Raw genomic sequence first — 21,238 nt, 5'->3', positions numbered from 1 at the left:
TTTTAAAGATTGAATAATCGATTAAATAAAGAAAATTTTTTAAAATTCTTTTACTTTAACAATATTTATCATTACACCTACGAAAAATCATTCTTCCAAAATATATTGTTCTGCTGGGTATGAATTTAATTTAATAACAGTTTTTGTAAAAATCTATGACATCACAGGAGGGTGGAATTACCTTTAGGTTTATTTCTAAATAACAAAGTCAAAATTTAGTGGCATCATCCCCTTCTAAAGATCGACCGGGCCAGAGAAGACAAAACATAGGCCTATATGAAAGCGGAGATTCAGATTGGTTCAAAACATATATTCCCTTGGGTTTTGTTCTTGACTCTGCTGTGTCATTTTCCAGGAATAAAAACTACTCTTCCGCGAAAAATATCCTGCTTATCCGCAGAGACAAAGGTAATGACTTTTTCGCGAAAAAGCAGGATGCTTTTCACGACTTTAAGGGTATCTCTCCAACTAGCAAGGTAAAGGTTATTGACTCCTAATTTCCACGGGAAGGGGAAGTATGATTATACTGAGGGTAAACCAAGCAGAATGTAATAAAGCCAACTAGCCGAACTACAACGATCCGCAGCATTGTTTTATCCAAAATATTCACATGCCGACTCAGGTAACAGGTTATATAGTGTATTCAATTTTAATTTGATAAATCAACAACAGTTACTGAAACTGAATACAATTGTATACTAGTATTCGAAAAAGAAATTGAAAAACTAAAGGAAAACAAAAACATACATATGCAGGATACGCTCTAATTTCAGACAGTACAACTTCACATAGTAACTTGTTATATAATACATGGTGGTTTGCAGGTTTGAATGAGTAGATTAAAAATATCGCTTATATATGCATTCATGACAAAAATGACTGTAGTTAACTTTAAAAACCCCAAAACAACAACAACAACAAATTCACGGTCAGAATGTATTTTTTAAATAGATATATATTAATACTTTAATGCAATAATGAAGTCAAGATAATATGCGATAAGCAAATATCTAATTTTAGATTTAAAACCAAAGATCGATTTCATTTTATTTACTAATCGTATTATTTACTCTTAGGTTTGTTAATTGAATTCATTGAAGTTCAAAGAAAAATACAGGAACCAGTTAAGGATTTAGCGATAAATGAATTCATGCTTAAATTAAGTAAAAAAGGCAGATTTCAATTAAATTTGGATACAAAACCCATTAAAATCTTACGAACACAACGATTGAATTAAACATAAGATTAATGAAGTTTCGACAACTGAGATGATCTCCAGAGAAGTTCATCCATATTCTAGTAGATGTCATTCCAGATAGAGGAAATTAAAGACTATGACCTGAACGTCATGCGGGAGCTCCAATAACGCTTAACGGCATGACCAGCAATAAGTTTTGGGGTTTCCTGGCGTTTAATAGCTTACACCAGGAAATCCACAAATCATTTTATTCCTTTGAATGTATCTCTTGATATAACACAAGACCATTGACTGTGGCTCTCTAAGTCAAGTTTTTAAAAAAAACTACGCTGAATATTGGTTTATTTACAGATACGTATTTTTACCTTCCATCGGTCTGACTTTTCGAAAAGGAAGATATACATTCTAAACAATAAGATAATGAAATATATGGAGAATACGAGCAGTACTGAAGCTCAAAAGTACCAAAAATATTTTATTTCTATTGAAAAAAATAAACATGCATCCTAGAGACTAAGAAGGCTGAAAAACTTAATTGCTGCGTAGTCCTGGTATTTTTCTTTCAAATTATGAAATCTTAGATAAATCTGAGCGGCATTTTGTGCGTAAATATACATTTCTAATGAAAGACAATATGAAGTCTTTAAGACTATTGAATCTAAATTGGTTGGTTACATTTAGAATTTATTAAATTGCAGATTTTTACCAAAAACAAAACTAATGCAAAAGAAAAATAAATAATTGTTAAAATTTATCAATGTAATGAAATCTTTGAATTTGTCATTAAAACAACCAATAGCCATCGGGAAAAAAACTTTTCAAAAATTGAAATCCCCAAAGAAATTGATATCTCTTTGTTTAGATGGCGATTCCGAGAATTCTTAATATGATTAAAAAGCTTATTAGGCAAGACAACACGAAGTGATTTTTGAACTGGATAACAATTATTCAAATGTACGGTACGTCCATACGAGATTTCCAAATGACAATTAAACAGTGTGCGATTTTGTGTAAAGTCACATGAAAGTGACTTATTCAAATAAAAACAAAGCTTATATTTGCTTCCTTTAAACATAATTTGATCAGTGATATGAAATAAGTTTCGTCCAAATAATGATACAAATGGTATCTCATTAAAGGAATTACTTTCCATCAGAGGGCAATACAGCGGTCCATCCACTTACTGATTGAACACGAGTTCCTTCTTTGAAAGGAAATTACAGCGGGGATAGAGGATCATTAAAATTTGTCAGATGAAAAACAATCGTCTTATACTCATTAAGAACAATCCACCGTTAGCTGAATTAAACGGAGATAACGAATAGTATTCTAACTCAAAAGTCCATTAAGTAGTACAAACACGGACCTCTAAAACATCGAATTGTAATTATTCCTGAAAAGTACTGGAACTCATTTGTCTGTGGCATATTTCGAACCTCTTCGGATTTAAACTAGAGAATAAAAATTCAGTTAGCTTCATCGGCGTACTTTTCTTACGAATATTTGCTGTCTGCATGGAGGTTAAGCTTTTTAAGAGAAATTTTTTCCCTCTCGAAGTCTCAACAAACTCTTTCAATTATATGAGCTTCTCACACTTCTATACATGTATTATTTGCCACATAAGTAGACTACTGTACACTAATGTACATAATTCTATAAATCGGTTTTTTGATTACGATTAACGGTGTTGCCGCGATTACTATAAAATAGAGAAAAAAAAATATGTGAAATACTTTTAAAAAGTTAACATCTTCTACAGTTTTGTTCTAATTTCAATATTACTAAGTACTAGTAGATCAATTCTGTTTTCTTTTTCATTTCGGTGAAGGGTGTTGTTATGGTTACTGAAATAATAATGAACAAGACATTTCTGTGAAATATTGTCAAAACGCTACGTCTACATTTTCCATTTCTTGCTCGGATTTCTAAAAACAGTGTTGTCATTGTTTCTTAAAGTACAAGTTTTCTATGAAAACCTATAGTTTTGGTATGATTTTTAATACAACTTAGCACACAATTAAACTGAGATACATGATGCTGTTCATTTATAGCTCTACTGGTCAGAAGAGCTTATGCGATAGTAATGCGTCCGTCGTCCGTCCCTGTCTGTCTGTCTGTTTGTAAACAATTTTTCAAAATGCTACTCCTCATACAGTTTTGGTCTGATTTCAATATAACATTGCACACAAGTAGACTATACTACGATACATGATTCCGTACATCGGTTTTTGATTTCGATGAACGGTGTTACCTAAGTTACGATAAACAGACATTTCTGTAAAATGCATTCAGAATGCCACTCCTCCCACAGGGGCCGGTAACATACTGTTTTTGATTTTACGTAATCACTATATATATATACATAAAAGGAAAGGGAAACAACGTCAGCTCGAATTTACACAGGGTCGATCTCGGAAATATTTCGTATTTCATTATAACTAGAAACCATACTACAATAAATATTCTTTATTAAAACAGAAACCTCGTTACTTTTTATAGCGTTTAAGTTGGGTAATACTAACTCGATATCCCGTTGTGCAGTCGATGTACTTTTCGTCCATAAAACAAGGCAAAATTCGCACATTTTCTCCAGTTTTGAACTTTCCGGAGATGGACACAAAGTAAAGATCCAGCGTTCACGAAAATCATCTTTTTCTTTTGTTAATTGCAATTAAAAGGTACAACATCTCCGATTTGAATAAATACGATAGCTTTTTTCGTGAGAGGCTCGAGCTCAGTTTTGGAAAAACCCATTTCGATGAACGACCAATCACATCTCGCGTTAAATATTGGATGTAATGTTTATTGGACGACTTAAACTATATCACTTGCATGACCGGATATCGGATCTGCAAAACATGACTTACACGATTCTTAAATGACCACGATGGTATTTTTATTAAAGAGTGATTATTACTGAAATTTTTAAAACGTTGTTTCCCTTTCTCTTTTTGTATACATATTGTGATTACGTAAAATCAAATACAGTATGTTACAGGCCCCTGTGACTCCTCCTACAGTTTTAATCTGATTTTATTATAACTTGGCACACAAGAAGACTATACTAAGAAACACATTTCTGTGCATCAGTTCTTGATTTCGATGAACGGTGTTGCCATTGTTACTAAAAATAGAAATTTCTGTGAAATGCTTTCAAAATGCTACTTCTCCTACAGTTTTGGTCTGATTTCAATATAACTTGGCACACAACTGCACAACTAGACTATACTAAGATACATAATTCTGTGCATCGGTTTCTTATTTCGATAAACGGTGTTGCCGTAGTTACATGTGCTATAAATAGAAATTTCTGTGAAATGTTTTCAAAATGCTTCTCTTTGTACAGTTTTGGTCTGATTTTGATATAATTTGGCACACAGGTAGACTACACTAAGATACATAATTCTGTTTATCGGTTTCTGATTTCTATGAACGGTGTTGCCATGGTTACTAAAAATGGAAATTTCTTTGAAAGACTTTCAAAATGCTACTCTTTCTATAGATTTGGTCAGATTTCAATATAACTTGGCACACAGATAGACTACACTAAGATACATAATTCTGTATATTGTTTTTTTTTTTATTTGATGATGTTGCCATGGTAACTAAAATGGAATATTCTTAAAAATTTTATTAAAAGCTACACCTACAGTTGTAGTCTTGTTGAAATATTGCCCAATAAAGTAACTTAATCAAGGATCATTATTCTATTTATTGCTGTTTTAAAGCTACTTTTCTCTTCCTTTGTTATAAGTATAAACCAGTAGAGCTACAGTCTCGACAGAGACTTCTGGTTCATTTTGGTGTCATGGTTACTGAAGAAAGAGTTTTCTGTAAAATACCTCTCTACTCCGCGTAAAGTTTTGTCTGAATTTAATGTTACGTGGGATGCAAGTCGACTACAGGAAGTTGCCAAGGTTACTAAATTTCGGTACATCTCCTTTAAAAGGTTACTCCCACAACTCTAGTCTGCAATCAGTAGAACTACGAGGGTTGAAAAGTTCGTGGAATTTCTTCATATTTTAATTATTTTTAAGTGAAATTGGTTGAAAATTACAAATGAGAATATAGACACTTGTTGAATATTTTAAATAAAAAAACATTTTAAATATTTATGATAGTAACTCAATGGCAATTGTCATAGAAACGGTTGTTTGGAAATGCGGGGGAGACATTAACGCGTGTATTATCATTTTAATTCTTAATATGTGATATGAGAATAAAACAGCCCTATGTGGTATATAAAATGAAAATAATGTCATTATTACGACTGCTTGATCTTTTATAAACCTTTGTGTGAGAATTTTACTGATTTTACTGGATATTAAGTTTATTAGTTGATGATTTATTGTGCATCTTTCAGTTGTTAGACAACGTCAAATTTCGATCAAATCATAACGGTTTTGTGAAAATCCCGGGACCACTCATCTTAAACGCGAATATTATTGACTTAGGTTGGGAAAAATGTATGTAGTTACTGGTTTTTCAGTGACATAAGAAATAAAAAAAAAAAAATAGAACGTCCATGGACGTTGATTAAAGGTGTAACCGCCTTTTGGAGGCTCTGTTTTGAGTGTTCACCCCCCTACAAATTAAAAGCGTTAATGGACGTTGTCGGCTGACGTACTGTTCTCGACATTGTTACTGAAATTCGAACATCACGTGGAAAGATGGAAAGTATTTTGAAATATGAGTGATAAATGAAAATAAGTTGGTGCAAAACGATGCCCAGGCTTTTTTTGAGAAAAAAAAATACAGAAAAGGGCAGCATTCTGTAGAATCAGTCGAATTGAACATAAGGGTAAGATGCATTTATAACATGACGTGACATATCTAACTTGACGTAACGTTGAAGTCTCCCCCGGGTTTCACAACTATCCATTTTCAGAAAGATCGTGTAACCTTGTTGGTTTTTGGAAAGTGGTGAAATTTTCCAATATTGTTGCATAATGATTCTATATTATAAATATGCGTATTCTTTGCTTTCATCAAATCACGATAAAATTTTAGAGAGAAATTCCACGAACTTTTGAATCAACCCTCGTACATCTCGACGGAGAATTTTGGTTTAAATGGAACTGAATTACTAGCACTTTATTCAAGTTTGACACACTGAAACAAAGTTGGACTTGCCATTATTCCAATGTCTAGTTTTATAATTTGCTAGGTTTTTAAAATTATATTTCCCAAACGAAGATTGTTGTTTAACGTCCCTCTCGAGAATTTTTCATTCACATGGAGACGCCATTACTTGCAGGTGGAGAGCTACAAACCTAAAGTCGGCACTTAGGGCTATTGAGCAGTGAGAGATCTCTTTCGTGCCAGGTTATTTTGCGCTCAGCTGCATACATCTTATAGCGCTTGAGGTAAGTGAAAAACATAAATTGAAATAGCTTAAATTATTAGACGCTATGATATCATATATATGAGTAGTTTAAATATGGTTGAATTAGCTAGCATACAAGCACACGCTGACAACAAAATGACCTAATGTCACTGATTTTCTAAAAAATACTTTAAAATCATGATTCATGTTAAACATTTCTACAATACAATTTATAAATATACATATATACACATTCTTTGAAAAAAGAAGTAAAAGCGTGTGCACTGCGATTTGATTTGCTAAAACTTGTAATGGCAGTAATGATATTTAATTTTAAGCAAAAACGAGACAAATACCATAGTATTATGCTAAATATCATGTCTTCCTACATCAAATCAAATGCAAGGACAAGGCAGCAGGTGTGCTGATATATGATTGGTCAATATGTCATTGACGGTAGCTTAATTTTTTGTATGTATATTGTGAGATTATGGGTGTCATGAAAAAAGAAGGAACCAGAAGTCTCTGGTGAGACTGTAGCTCTACTGCTCTACGTATAACAAAGAAAAAGTAGCACTTGGATTTGAAACTTTGTAAGAGGAAATAAATGGAATTATGTATCTTAGTGTAGTCTATTTATGTGCCAAATTATATTGAAATCAACCCAAAACTGTAGAAGAAGTAGCGTTTTATAGGAATTTCACAGAAATATCTATTTTCAGTAACCATGGAAACACCATTCATTCAAATCAAAAACCGATGCACTAAATTATGTATCTTGGTAAAATCTACTTGTGTCCCAAGTTATATTGGAATCAGACCAAAACTGTAGGAGGAGTAGCATTTTGAAAAATTGTTTACAGACAGACAGACGGACTTACATCTTACCATCCCATAAACTCTTCTGGTCTCTGACCATTAGAGCTAAAAATTAAACGACAGGGACTTGTTCTGAAATAGCTAAGGTATAAGTGGCTACGTACCATGTGCATTATAGCAAGTCGTTATATTATGTTATCATCAAAAACGGCTAGGGCGACTTGCGTGCACTTGCAACAGAATCTAATTAGTCAATGATCTCATCTTATGGGCATCAAAAGGAGAAGAGAAGGTCCGTCAGTCTGTGAACACTTTCCTTACGTACATCTGATAATCCGGTATACCCCCTCCTATAATCATAATTTTTTGAAGAATAGCTTTTTAAGACAATATATACATCATTGAAAAGTGTTTCTTTGGACATTTAGAAAATTATATTGAATAAATGTGTAAATATTGAGCTTATCTATATACACAACACAGTATCAGTGAACAGAAATCACTGTTATTTACTTCCGTGGATAAAATACATGTAAAAGACATGTTCAGTACATTTATCTTGGCTTTTGAAAATGATAAGAATGTTTGAATTAATTACAAATTGGGTAATATATTGTAAATTTCTATTTATTGGAATTTAAATTTAAGGGCAGATCACCCTAAGTGCGGAAAAAAAATACCATAGATTCAGAACTCTTTTGTGTGCAATGCAGACAAGGTTCTTATTAAAAGTGACGAAATCTTAAACTGCATAGGCAGAACATGAAGGATGAAATCTGTGGTCGAATAACAGCGCTTAAAATCCATCATTATCACCATACAATGATACATAATATTTAACTACGGATTTCCATTTTTATCATAAGGAGGTAATTAATTTTTCATTTAAAGCTGATGGAAATGTTTCTTTAACATTCAGTACCTTATTGACATTTACAAATCACAAATTTTAATTTTACACGATGAATTTACAGGTGGAAATTTATTGTTTGGAAAGTTTATACCTCAACTCTGAAATTAAATTCACACAAATTCCTAACAAAATGACAGAGAATATAGTTCCAATCTATTATCATTTATAATAATTATTATCTGACAGGCGTCGAATGTTTTTTGAAGATTTTAAGCATTTCAATATTACATGAATTTAAAACTAACTTACCAAATTCTGAAATATCTCCAAAAAAAAAAAAAACCGCACTCTGAATGTTTCCCTTTTGTAGACGTTGAATACTAATAAATGTTTGTCTTAAACATAATTTTCCAGTGGAATATTTGTACTCCTTCGATTTCACTAGGTGGAAGAATAATAAAGAAGTTATTAAACTAAAAAGCGTACACTAATTTTTAATTTAAACATTGGATGAAGGAAAAAGTTATAGACACGTTGCATCTTGGATCTTTCGCTCCCTGAATTCTTCATTACATATCAGTATTTCGTTTTAAAACTGTCATGCTGGAGCATTAGCAGACACAAAGACAATATTAGAGCGTTTACCTATATCTATGTACCCCTCAAGAACATAATACAACAAAAAACCAAACAAGAAAAAAATATACTTCGATCTTCGTCATATTGACTTGGTAATCCAATGAAAATCGCCTTCTTTGAACTTAACCTCCAGTAATTGGACAGATCCATTTTACACTATCGGTAGAGTCAACCTACTTTGATATATCTCGCATTTTCCCATATTGATCAAGACTTTATGAACTCGATAAGTGTCAGATGCAGATCTTTAAATGTAACAAAGCTTACTCAGTGTTTACGTATTCATATCAAGTAATTCATTTCAGCAATCTTTCCCCTTGCGTAATGTGATAAGTTGAGAAGATAATTTTCTCCATTTATATCCGTTTATAGAATGGTTACTATGGATATTTAAGTCGATAGCCTACAAATGATTGGTCGTTGAAAAAAAGAAGGAAAAAATTATTACTACAAAGTTCTACTTGCTTTACATTATGAAGAAAATAGCTGTTGGGAATTTTAATTTGATTATAAGAGAACTAACACAGGAATGTTTTTCATAAGGTTATCATAGGTGGTCTTTAACTACAACTTCTTTTGTAATATCACGCAGGGAAATGTTCTATTGTATACAGAAACGAGATAATAATAATAGTTGTTTCTCACAGAGCTCTGCAGTTCCTTTATCAATGTTAGCAGGATATCTCATTAGTGTTCAAAATATCATTGTTATGTACCATTACTGAGAGTACTGAACGTTAGAATTTACGATACTCAAGGATGCCTCCACATAATTTTCAGATTCTCTGACCATGCAGTGGTTCTTAGGGGAGATTTTTAAAGATTTTACCTTTTTAAATTTCTATGTTGAAATTGGATTCCCTATTACGGCTCCGTCCTACCCCCGGTTGCCAGGATTTGAACAATTTAGATTAATTATACCCCAAGATGCTCCCTAATTCATTTCAGCTTTTCTGGCCATGCAGTGGTTCTTGGGAAGATTTTAAAAGATTATACACATGTACCTATAAATTTCAGTGTTAAAATTGGATTACTTACTATGGGCTCACCTTACCCCAGGGGGGGTCACGATTTAAATAATTTGGACTTTTGGTTTAAATTTTCCCCGTGGTTCTTCAGTAGAAGTTGAAAATTTGAAAAGTTTTATAAACGGACGGACAATGCATGAGTGATCAGAAAATCTCACTTGAAATTTCACTTAAAGTGAACTGAGCTAAAAAGAAAAGTCCAGACTCGACAATCAGTTTTATAACATACTACATTACTCGTAATCACAAAAGGTTTCAGTTTTGTATTCCACCATAATTCAAGTTAAAGACTACACCTTGTATTTTCTACAAATATACATCGACCATTGCTTCCAAACTTTTCAATTACAAAAGAACTTTACATGGCCTTAATACTGAGTATCTGAAACATAATCCTCCATCATGTTCTTCTTCGTCCCTATAACTATAGTCCTGCTGGACACGTTATTACAGGTGACGTAAATATAGTTGATAATGAAGACCTTAGATCACTTATTTTAAAAGGTCCTAAATATAGGGAACCCCGATCCTTCAACTTGCGTCGGAATTTCATAAATATTATGGATTCTGTTGAAAATTATGCCAGACAATGGGCCAGATATGAAAAAGAAGACGTTGACACCTTGTCAGAATGGATTAAATGTATCAGATCCTTGCTGAAGTCAAGTATTAAAAGATTGAGGGGCAATATGAAAACCATCTATCCTTCTGTGTTTAATAATCAAGAAGTGAAAAAAGAATTAGATAGATTACATGATCAGTACGTACTGGTCCCTGCCGACAAAGCAGGTAACAACATTGTCTTCGTATGTAAGGCTCATTATATAAATCGTGTTTTAGAAGAACTTGGATTTAATTCTACAAGTGGCAATCCTACTTATACTCATACTTCCCTTTCTAAGGAAGAAATTCTTCAAAATCATATGTCAGTTTTAAATATTTTTAATATTCCACAGAGCCAAAATGAATTTGAACTACCCTTTATATACTGGATTCCGAAACTTCATAAAAATCCATACAAAGATACATCGCGGGTTCCAGTAAATGTTCAACAAGCCTCGTTCGTTACTCCTCACTAAGATATTGACAGTTGTGAAGGAAAAACTTCAAGAGTACTGTGCAACAATTTATTCAAGAAGTGGTGTGAATCAGATGTGGATACTCAAAAATTCCAAAGAATAGCTGCCATGAAAAAGAATCAACAGGTAATATGAATGTTGGTTATCAAATATTAGCCAACATTCGAGATACTATGTCGGACAGAGCTTCAACAGAAAAAGCTTTTAATAGGTTACTTGAGGAATACCCACTTGAGATTTTGCCTCAGTAATTGATGGATGGCCAGACATGGACGAGGAGGAGAAAAAATCCTGTTCTAAGATGAGTAATTTTTTTTGTGGCCTCCACCTCTTGGCAGGAATGACAGATGTGTGCGAGTTATGTGTGAAAAAGTTTGAACTTTTCCATTCAGATGGAAAAGATAAAAGATCTGTTGTACATGCCGAGCTAAAGAGATACCACAGATCTTAGAGTGCCAGAGTGGTACACTGCGGTTGCTCAGAACTTCCTCAAAGGCTTTTGCTGTGGGTGAAGATGAAGAGTGGAGCAAGTCTGGAATGGAAAACATATCTTAAGGAAAAAATGAAAAAAAATTAGTGACAAGGTTTAAACACAATAGATTTAACTTAGTTTTTGTGTTGGGTAAAGGCATCTATTACCATGCCAAAGATATAAGTTATTTCCTGGACTCTGTTCATTGCACAGCAAATAGTCTTCTGAAAACAGCGAGTTTGGACATTAAAGACGTTCTATTTCTGGCTGGTGTTAAATAATTTGGATTAATATCCAAATTCATATCTGCTCCACTATGGAGAAAACTGGAGGAGCCAGGACATATTCTTGAAATGAATGAAACATTCAAAACATTGATAGATTTCCTTAAAGAGGATCTAATGATGGGGGATTATGTTGTGAGGTAACTCCATTTAATACCACAATAGACGAAGATGACAGGGTACCCGTACATCTTGAAAGTGAAGACACTGAAGTGGATAAAATTCTTCTCCCTCTTTTGCAAAGTCTCTTCAAAGCAATACAAGAACTGTTGGAAAGAATGGTAGAGGATCATCTTCCTGGAGGACAACAACAAACACGATCTGTTATGAAGCACAATACATTTCCAGAATTTACCTTTGGCCAATTAGATCAACTGCTGAGAACAAGACCAAATGCAACAACATTAACCAATGAAAGCTTTTTAATGTATAGTTTTAATAAGACAAGAGAATGGCTTTGTGGACTTGACCAAGAAGAGAAGGACAGGTTACTCAGTGAATCAAGAAAAGGGGGAACCAAGATACGCTGTTTGTTCAAAGAAAGGATAGAAATCATAGGGAAGAAAAGATTGGAGCATCAAAAAGAAAAACAAAAAGAATTGGAAAGGAAAGAAGCAGATATAATTAAGAAAGCAGAGGCATTTACAAGTGACATGTGCTATTATGGATTATTTCAAAGTTTAAATCAGCTCAATGAAGGACTAGAGAGACTGGATAAAGAAAGTGAAAAGAGGAAAGCTTTGGAGTCTCAAATAAAATTTCGTAAAAATGTTCTTCATCAGAAGCATGCGGATAAAAAAGTTTTCAATTTAAGTAGTAGGACAGAATCAGGTAAATACACAAAGTTGCCATTAGATACCCTTTAAAAAATGTATTGACACTGATTCAGGCAACTCTTACTATTCCAATTCATGAAAAAGAGCATTAAGGACTGCCTCTTCTAGTAGGCAAAAGAATTTAGCATAAATCTACTGACGAGGTATACAAAGGTTTTGTCACATCTCCTGTTCCAGGATTTCCACAATGGTATAATGTTAAATATGAGGGTGATCCAGTCGTGTATGCAAAGAATCTTACTGATGATTATAAGAGAGATCTAAAGATTGTTGTTTCAGCAGAATAAAGAGGACTTGGTTCTATTAGATATGACCTTTGCAGTTGTAAATATTTTTATATAATTTGTTAATAAGTATCTCTTTGATTTTTTGACAAGGTGCTAGGACAACACATATTTCAGTGTAAGCAGCTGACATTTTTGTTGAGGAGTTTGGTTTTTGTTGTTTCAATTGCATGATCATGTCAAGAAGTAGTGAGGCATCACTTTTTATCAAGTTTATACACAGTTGATGTACATTAAGTAATTGTAATTAAACAGAACAAAGCTGCAAAAGCAAATACTGAGTATAGAAGAAATCCATAGAGTTTTAGTGTGTTTTTCTACTTTGACATGGTATTACATACATTAGAAATTAGATTTTGTTGTTTCTTTCTTTGTATGAAGTTTAATTTCCTATTGTTCATTGTGATTTTTTTTTACTTTATTTTAAATTAAACACAAACCTTCATACTAAAGTTGAGAAATTCAAATAAATGTAGGTATCATTTTAATAAGATACAGAAAACATTTTCTTCTACATTTAAGAATAATAATTATTTCAATACTTTTTAACCATTTCTTTTTATTCTTTTTCAGATTTTAATTGTTTTGTGAAGAGAGGATAGAGGAGAGGTATATATAAAGCGAGGACAGTGATTATAAAAGAAGAATGATTAATGTAGATTTTATATAGTATTAAATTTGATAATTACACAATTTTATAAATCTCTGTTTATCAATGTCAGGGATTGTGAACATAAACCTAATGAAACAATGGTATCTGTGTAGACTTAAATACAAGAATAATGTAATTTTCCATGTGCGGGAGTTAAGGTGACAGAGGGTAGGTGTGTTTATTAGTATTTTAACGCTATAAAAATTCTTATTTTCAATAAATTAAGTTCATATTTAGATTAAACACACCCAAAAAAAGGTTAAAAAGACATTGAGTTACCTTTTATTTGATATACATGTAGTTTCTTCAGTATAATGTGAGGTCAGATATTTTAAAAGTCAGAAAATAAGCCTATTGTCCTCTAGATAAATTTGAATTTTTCAATTAAAATTTGTATATGACAAATTGAACCAGAAGTCTCTGTCGAGACTGTAGCTCTACTGGTTTATACTTAAAACAAAGGAAGAGAAAAGTAGCAGTTGGGACTTGAGACTTTAAATCAGCAATAAATAGAAAAATGATCCTTGCCACTCATCAAAATTAAAACCAATGCACAGAATTATGTATCTTAGTATAGTCTACTTGTGTGCCAAGTTATATTGAAATCAGACCAAAACTGCAGGAGGAGTAGCATTTTGAAAGAATTTCACAGAAATTTCTATTTTTAGTAACCATGGCAACATTGTTCATTGAAATCAAAAACCGATGCACAGAATTATGTATCTTAGTGTAGTCTACTTGTATGCCAAGTTATATTGAAATCAGACCAAAACTGTAGGAGGAGTAGCATTTTGAAAGAATTTCACAGAAATTTCTATTTTTAGTAACCACGGCAACTCCGTTTATCGAAATCAAAAACCGATGCACAGAATTATGTATCTTAGTGTAGTCTACTTGTGTGCCAAGTAATATTGAAATTGGACCAAAACTGTAGGAGGAGTAGCATTTTGAAAGAATTTCAAAGAAATTTCTATTTTTAGTAACCACGGCAACACCGTTCATCGAAATCAAAAACCGATGCACAGAATTATGTATCTTAGTGTAGTCTACTTTTGTGCCAAGTTATATTGAAATCAGACCAAAACTGTAGGAGGAGTAGCATTTTGAAAGAATTTCACAGAAATTTCTATTTTTAGTAACCACGGCAACACCGTTCATCGAAATCAAAAACCGATGCACAGAATTATGTATCTTAGTGTAGTCTACTTGTGTGCCAAGTTATATTGAAATCGGACGTAAACTGTAGGAGGAGTAGCATTTTGAAAAATTGTTTACAGACAGACAGACAGACGGACGGACGACGGACGCATTACTATCGCATAAGCTCTTCTGGTCTCTGACCAGTAGAGCTAAAAATTCAAATTTTTCTAGAGGACACTATTGAAATTGCGTGACGGTACCCATGTTTGCCTTTTAATTGTGATGCAATGGAAAGAGATATAATGAAATGGTTGTTGAATTTGAAATCGGCATTGTGGCAACGCACTTTGAAAAAATTACGCACTTTGAAAATTTTTTTTTCAAAGTGCGTTAAAATTGGGACAAAATCAACGCACTTTGAAAAATTTTTTCAAAGTACGTTAAATTTTGGACCAACTCAACGCACTTCGTAAAAAATTTTCAAAGTGCGTTAAGAATCTACATCAATATATTTTACCATGGAGACACTTAACGCACTTTGAAAAAAAAAATCATATTGATTTTATTTGTTATTCATCTTTCAAAAAACCTAACCTTAACCTCAAAAATGAATTGATTTACTCCCTTCGAAAAGAGGAGAAGACGGGTATAAGATCCCTCAGTCCAATTCTTTATCTTTCCAATACATAGGTGTCGGTAACAAACAGGGGAGGGGAGCAATAAACCTAAAAAATGTACGCTGCATTTTCAATGCTTATACGATGTATAAATCTTTCCAAAATAAATGGGGGCTCAGCCCCCACCCATCCCCCCTGGCCCTATCGCCCAGTCTCGATGTCTATGCTATACTCAAAACATTCATATAATTATGTATTTACCTAACTGGTATGATGTTGAAAACTTTCAATAATAAATGAGTTAATTTAAACAGATGAAAACTAGAAATTTTTCAGTACAGTAAAACGTATGACAGAGAAATTTTTTTTTTTAGTTTTGAACAATCAAATTGGCCCCTTTTTATTATTATTATTTTTTTTTTTTTTTTTTTTTTTTGAAATAAATTTATTTTAGAAAGTAAAAAGTATGAAGATAAAGAATTGTGATTGATCTCATAAAAACTTACACAAATACACATATATACAAATCATACAAAACAATGAAGAAAGCATATGACCCCTAGAAATTCATGACGTGGGATCAGGTGCCTTGGAGGAGTACTGTGGAATCACAGAAATTTGCGGAGTCTTATTTTCATTTGAGTATATTTTACAGGTTCCAGGGGACGTAATTTATTATCTCATACCTAGAAAAGGAAATATAACTTTGTACCCATCTTTTATTAATAAGTGGAGGATGTTATTTCATGGATGAGATGGAAGCACGGCTACGAAAATATAGAGCCACCAAAATCCCACAATTCCACAGTAAGCATTCCCTGTTGACCTGTTCAACCCGCCATGAGCCGTTGCAAAGAAGACGGGACATTCCGTAAAGAATATATAACGTCATTGGCAAAAAGAAAGTGTGTTTCTTCTATGATCAATAAATAAGTCCTAGCAAAATTGTTGCGTTTTCAATACCGGGTATACTCATACAATATGGAAAAAAATCGGTTAGAAAAAATCATTTTGAGAAAAGAGATAATATCTTTATCTGTTCAGTGCTACATTTGAAATGTTCATGATAAGTATTTTTTTTTTTTTTTTTTTTTTATAATTAATTGTATTTTTGAAAACATTTTTTACAAAAAGAAAAACATTGAAAGATAAAAAGAGGGGATAGAGAGAGAGAGAGGACAGAGAGAGAGAGAGAGAGAGAGGACAGAGAGAGAGAAAGAGAGAGAGAGAGAGAGAGAGAGAGAGAGAGATAATTAAGAAAATAAATCAGTTAATGGTCTCCAGCTTTCATCAAAAGATTCTTTTTCATTATTTTTATAAGATATATATTTTTGTAAATCATACATTGTCTTAATAGAGGATATCAAACCACCTAAGGAGATGTTTCTGTTTGTACATTTGTACAGATAGATATAATGTTTTATTTGTAAGGCAATAATATTTTTAAGTTTATCAGTTTTCTTCACAGAGCCCAATAAAAATTCTTTTTTTGAAAAGGTTATAGAGGTGTGGATTTTATTGAAACAGTAGTTTGCAAAATTCTCTAAAAGAGACTGAACATGTTCACATTCCCACAACAAATGTTCTATGGTTTCAGTTTCTTTTTTACAGAAGGTACATTTTTTATCATCAGTTTTATTAATTTTGTGTAGGAAGGAATTTGTCGCTAGTATTTTATGGTTTATTCTAAATTGGAACCACTGAAGTTTGGTGTTTTTTGTACTTTTGAATGGAAGTAAATAGATTATCTCCCATTCATCATTGCTCAAATCAAATATTCTATTCCAAGAGATTTTTCCCAATGGTTCAATTTTTTGTCGAATAAGTATTTCATATAAATCATGTGATTTCTTTGCATTCAGGAGCGAATAAACATTATCTGGGATATATGGGTAAGCTATCTTTGATAAGTTATTTTGATCTCTGTTTATCTTTCTTAGCCATTCTAATATAGATGCCTTGTGGCAACGCACTTTGAAAAAATTACGCACTTTGAAATTTTTTTTCAAAGTGCGTTAAATTTTGGGACCAGGTTAACGCACTTTGAAAAAAAATTTATTTTTTCAAAGTGCGTTAATATCGACCATATTAACGCACTTTGAAAAAAAAAATTCTGCATGGCTTAGTCAATATTCCTACAAATCTTAGGTATGATAAATTATCATTTGAACCTGATTTGATACTTTTTGTCCCCCGCTTGAAAAGTGGGAGATATTAATTTGGGTCTATCTGTCAGTCCGTCCGTCTAGCTGTCCGTCCATCCGTCTTTCTGTAACGCTTTCGTTTCCACACAATATCTCGCCAACCCTTTGAACATTTGCAATGAAATTTAACATAACAGAATCCCTGTGGCCTTAAGAAGACCCCTTTTGAATTTGGGGTCAAAAGGTCAACATTCAATGTCGTAAAGAACTACGAACGATAGTATTGTTCTTCCGCCTATCTCTTAGTCAATTCTCAAATGTTAACATATTGGAATGATTCTAAAAAAATTTATAGATATTTATATGAATTTTCATAAAACCTTACTTATTTGGGATAACAAAGAGAAATAACTCTATAATTTTGGCAAAACTTGTGTTTTTAAACACCTGGAGTTTAATAGAGAGATTATCAGATATGGTATCAAATTAACATCGAAAAGCAGACAGGTACTGTAGATTCCTTAATTTAAGCGAGAAATTAATTTCTGCGTAATTTCGCGAGAAATATCACTCGCGAAAAAAATATTTCTCGCTTTTATTTTTCTGGTGCTTAAATCTATGTAAAATCTGTTAATAAACCGTTCATTCGCGAATTATAATTCTATAGCGATTTGACGTTTGAGAGCCAGTTCGCGATAAAAAAAAACCCTCGCGAAAAATAAGGAATTTACAGCTAGTAATTAATATTCTGATTTTCCTGAAAATGAACATAAATAGACTTTGAGATTTAATTAAAAGAACAAAATTTCGATTTACTACAGACTTCCTTGTACAGTTCTTATACTGTATTTAGAATGCTCTTTTTTTCAAATATCATTGACACTTAAGGTTACGAGTTATAGAAATAGATATATCTGCGTGGGAATGATAAAGAGTTGAGCTGATAGACCTTAATTCAGCCAGTCTTTTCTTCGTTTTCCGTTTCTTGGTTTTCTTCAATCCATCAGTTTTTAGAAAAAAACACATCAAAGTAAGGGCACCGCAAAGCAGAGCATTCCTTCCCAAAAAAGATCCCGATACAAATTACGTCAATTCCACACAGAAAAAAACTAACATACACATAAAGTAATAACACACATAATCGCATCACTATATCCCATCATACGTTGCAAGGGGATAATACTGTTGTCTATTTCTAAAATATAAGTCTAATTCCTTTTGTTTCATGAAAATTTTTTCAAAGTGCGTTAAATGTTTACATGGTGTAAAATTATGATGTACAGTTTTAACGCACTTTGAAAAAAAATTTCAAAGTGCGTTAATTTGGTCCCAAATTCAACGCACTTTGAAAAATTTTTTCAAAGTGCGTTAACCTGGTCCCAAAACTTAACGCACTTTGAAAAAATTTTTCAAAGTGCGTAATTTTTCAAAGTGCGTTGTAACAATGCCTTAATGCCACTATATTCAAGAAAATGTGTTTTTATCCCATATTTCATATGTAGATCATTCAAACTCATAAATGTCCCATCTTCATTGAGTATGTCATTTATACATAAAATGTTACAAGAGAACCATTTTTTATAGAAGAATGGCTTTTTATTAATGATTAATTTTTTATTATGGAATAATGGTTCTAAAGAAGTCAGTGTATCATTTTGTAATGATTTGTCACAAAATCTTAGCCATGCATGTAACACGTCCTTCCAAAAATTATTTTTTAAATTATTGATTTTTTTGACAACATACTCTTGCCCACAACATACAATCTTTTTGATGTCAATATCTAAAAAGGAGTCTAACCCATTGTCCCGCAGTAATAATTTTTTCATCCAAACTAGTTTTAAGGACATAATGAACTCTCTTACACTAATCATCTTAAAGCCCCCTTCTTTGTAATTCATTACACAAATTTTTCTTTTTAGTCTTGAAATATTAGTTCCCATTACAAAGGTATAAAATAGATTTTCTAATTCTTTCATTTGAATTTCAGAGGGACTTGGGAGAGATGCAAAAACATGATTTAAGGTTGGCAATAAAAGAGTTTTTAGAACTGTTAGACGACCAAGAGGAGTTAAATTTCTCTTGTTCCAGTGTTGCATTAATTTTTTTATATTACTTATTTTTGATGTATAATTAAGCATAAATATATTTTTTAGATCTGTGTCAAAATCAATGCCTAATAGTTTAAAAGTTACTTTTCCCCACTCTAACATATGATCTGTACTTAAGGTATCCATGCTGCCTTTTTTGGACCCAATCCAGACTACTTGAGTTTTACTGTAATTTATATGCAGGCCTGACATATTCGCAAATCTTTTAAGAGTAGTGAGACTTGTTTGGAGTGATCTTTCACTTCCATCTAATATTAAAGATGTATCATCTGCCAACATGCTTAACTTTTTTTCAGTATTCATAAACCGAATCCCCTTTATATTCTTATTGTTTCGAATGCTGATTGCAAGGATCTCTGCACAAATGAGAAATAGTTATGGAGACAAGGGGTCCCCTTGACGACAGCCTATGTGTAGGTTAAAAGATTGTGATAAATTTCCTCCTTGATTAATGGAAGCTGTAATATTTGTGTAAAAAATATCAACCCATTTTCTAATAGAATTGCCTTTTTATTATGATAAATGCTAAGTTGCTTGAAGCTGTCCTCTGTTAGTGCCCCCTATACACCTTTAAATCTACTTATCAAATACTAGAATTAAAAAAAAAAGAAGAAACGAATTAATGAACTTAAACAATCGTCCCTCTTTTTTTCAAGACCCTTTAGTTTTCCATTTTATTTTATCAAAACCTTAAATATTTAAAACGTCAATTATCCCAGGTCCTACAGTGACTCATCATAAAAAAGTTATCAAACCAAGATCTGTTTTTTATCATACCGATTATTTGAAGGAATATTGATCAATCTTTACATTTTTTTTCAAAGTGCGTTAATATGGTCGATATTAACGCACTTTGAAAAAAATTTTTTTTTTTCAAAGTGCGTTGTAACACGGCATGCTCAAATTGAGGGGAATGTGAGAAATAAAAATCTGAAAAAATACTGTTTTTAAAAATCACCCCCTGATGCCACTACAAGTGGCTATCCAACATATACTCATAGTTTCCTTTCTAAGGAAGAAATTTTTCAAAATCATTTCAGTTTTGAATATTTTTAATATCCCGAAGAACCAAAATGAATTTGAACTACCAAATTTATATTGGATTCCGAAACTTCATAAGAATCCTTACAAAGATACATTGCGGGTTCCAGTATATGTTCAACAAAGTCTCTTTCTTTACTCCTCTCTAGGATATTGACAGTAGTGAAGGATAACCTTCAAGAGTACCGTGGATAATATATTCAAAAAGTGGTGTTAATCAGATGTGGATACTCAAAAATTCCAAAGAACATTTTGGCAATTTGAAAGCACAAGATTTTACCAAACTCAACAGCTCAGCTTAAAAACTTACGACTTTTCAACTTTACACACAACCATTCCCTACGATAAATTAAAGTCCAGGCTTTTTGATATTGACAGCTGCTTTTTTTCAATAAAAATGGAACTCATAAATTTACTTACCTCGTCATTGGTCATTTGCAAAATTATTTTGTTAAAACACATTCTGATTGCACACACAAGTACTCTGAAGTTGACATAAAAAAGATGCTCTAGTTTCTGATTGACAATATCTATGTGATTTTTGGACACCAGGTCTTCCAACAATCTACTGGAATTCCCATGGGTACCAATTGCGCTCCATTATTAGCAGACCTATTTTTGTATTCATATGAAGCAGAATTTATGCAAAATCTTATGCGTGAAAAGAAGAAAACCCTTGCTGTGGCCTTCAACTCGACATTTAGATATATCGACG

The sequence above is a fragment of the Saccostrea cucullata genome, unplaced genomic scaffold, assembly GCF_032062105.1.
Source record: "Saccostrea cucullata isolate Sc308-1 unplaced genomic scaffold, CSIRO_AGI_Scuc_v1 ctg687, whole genome shotgun sequence".
Taxonomy (NCBI): domain Eukaryota; kingdom Metazoa; phylum Mollusca; class Bivalvia; order Ostreida; family Ostreidae; genus Saccostrea; species Saccostrea cuccullata.
This window is presented reverse-complemented; position numbering follows the sequence as displayed.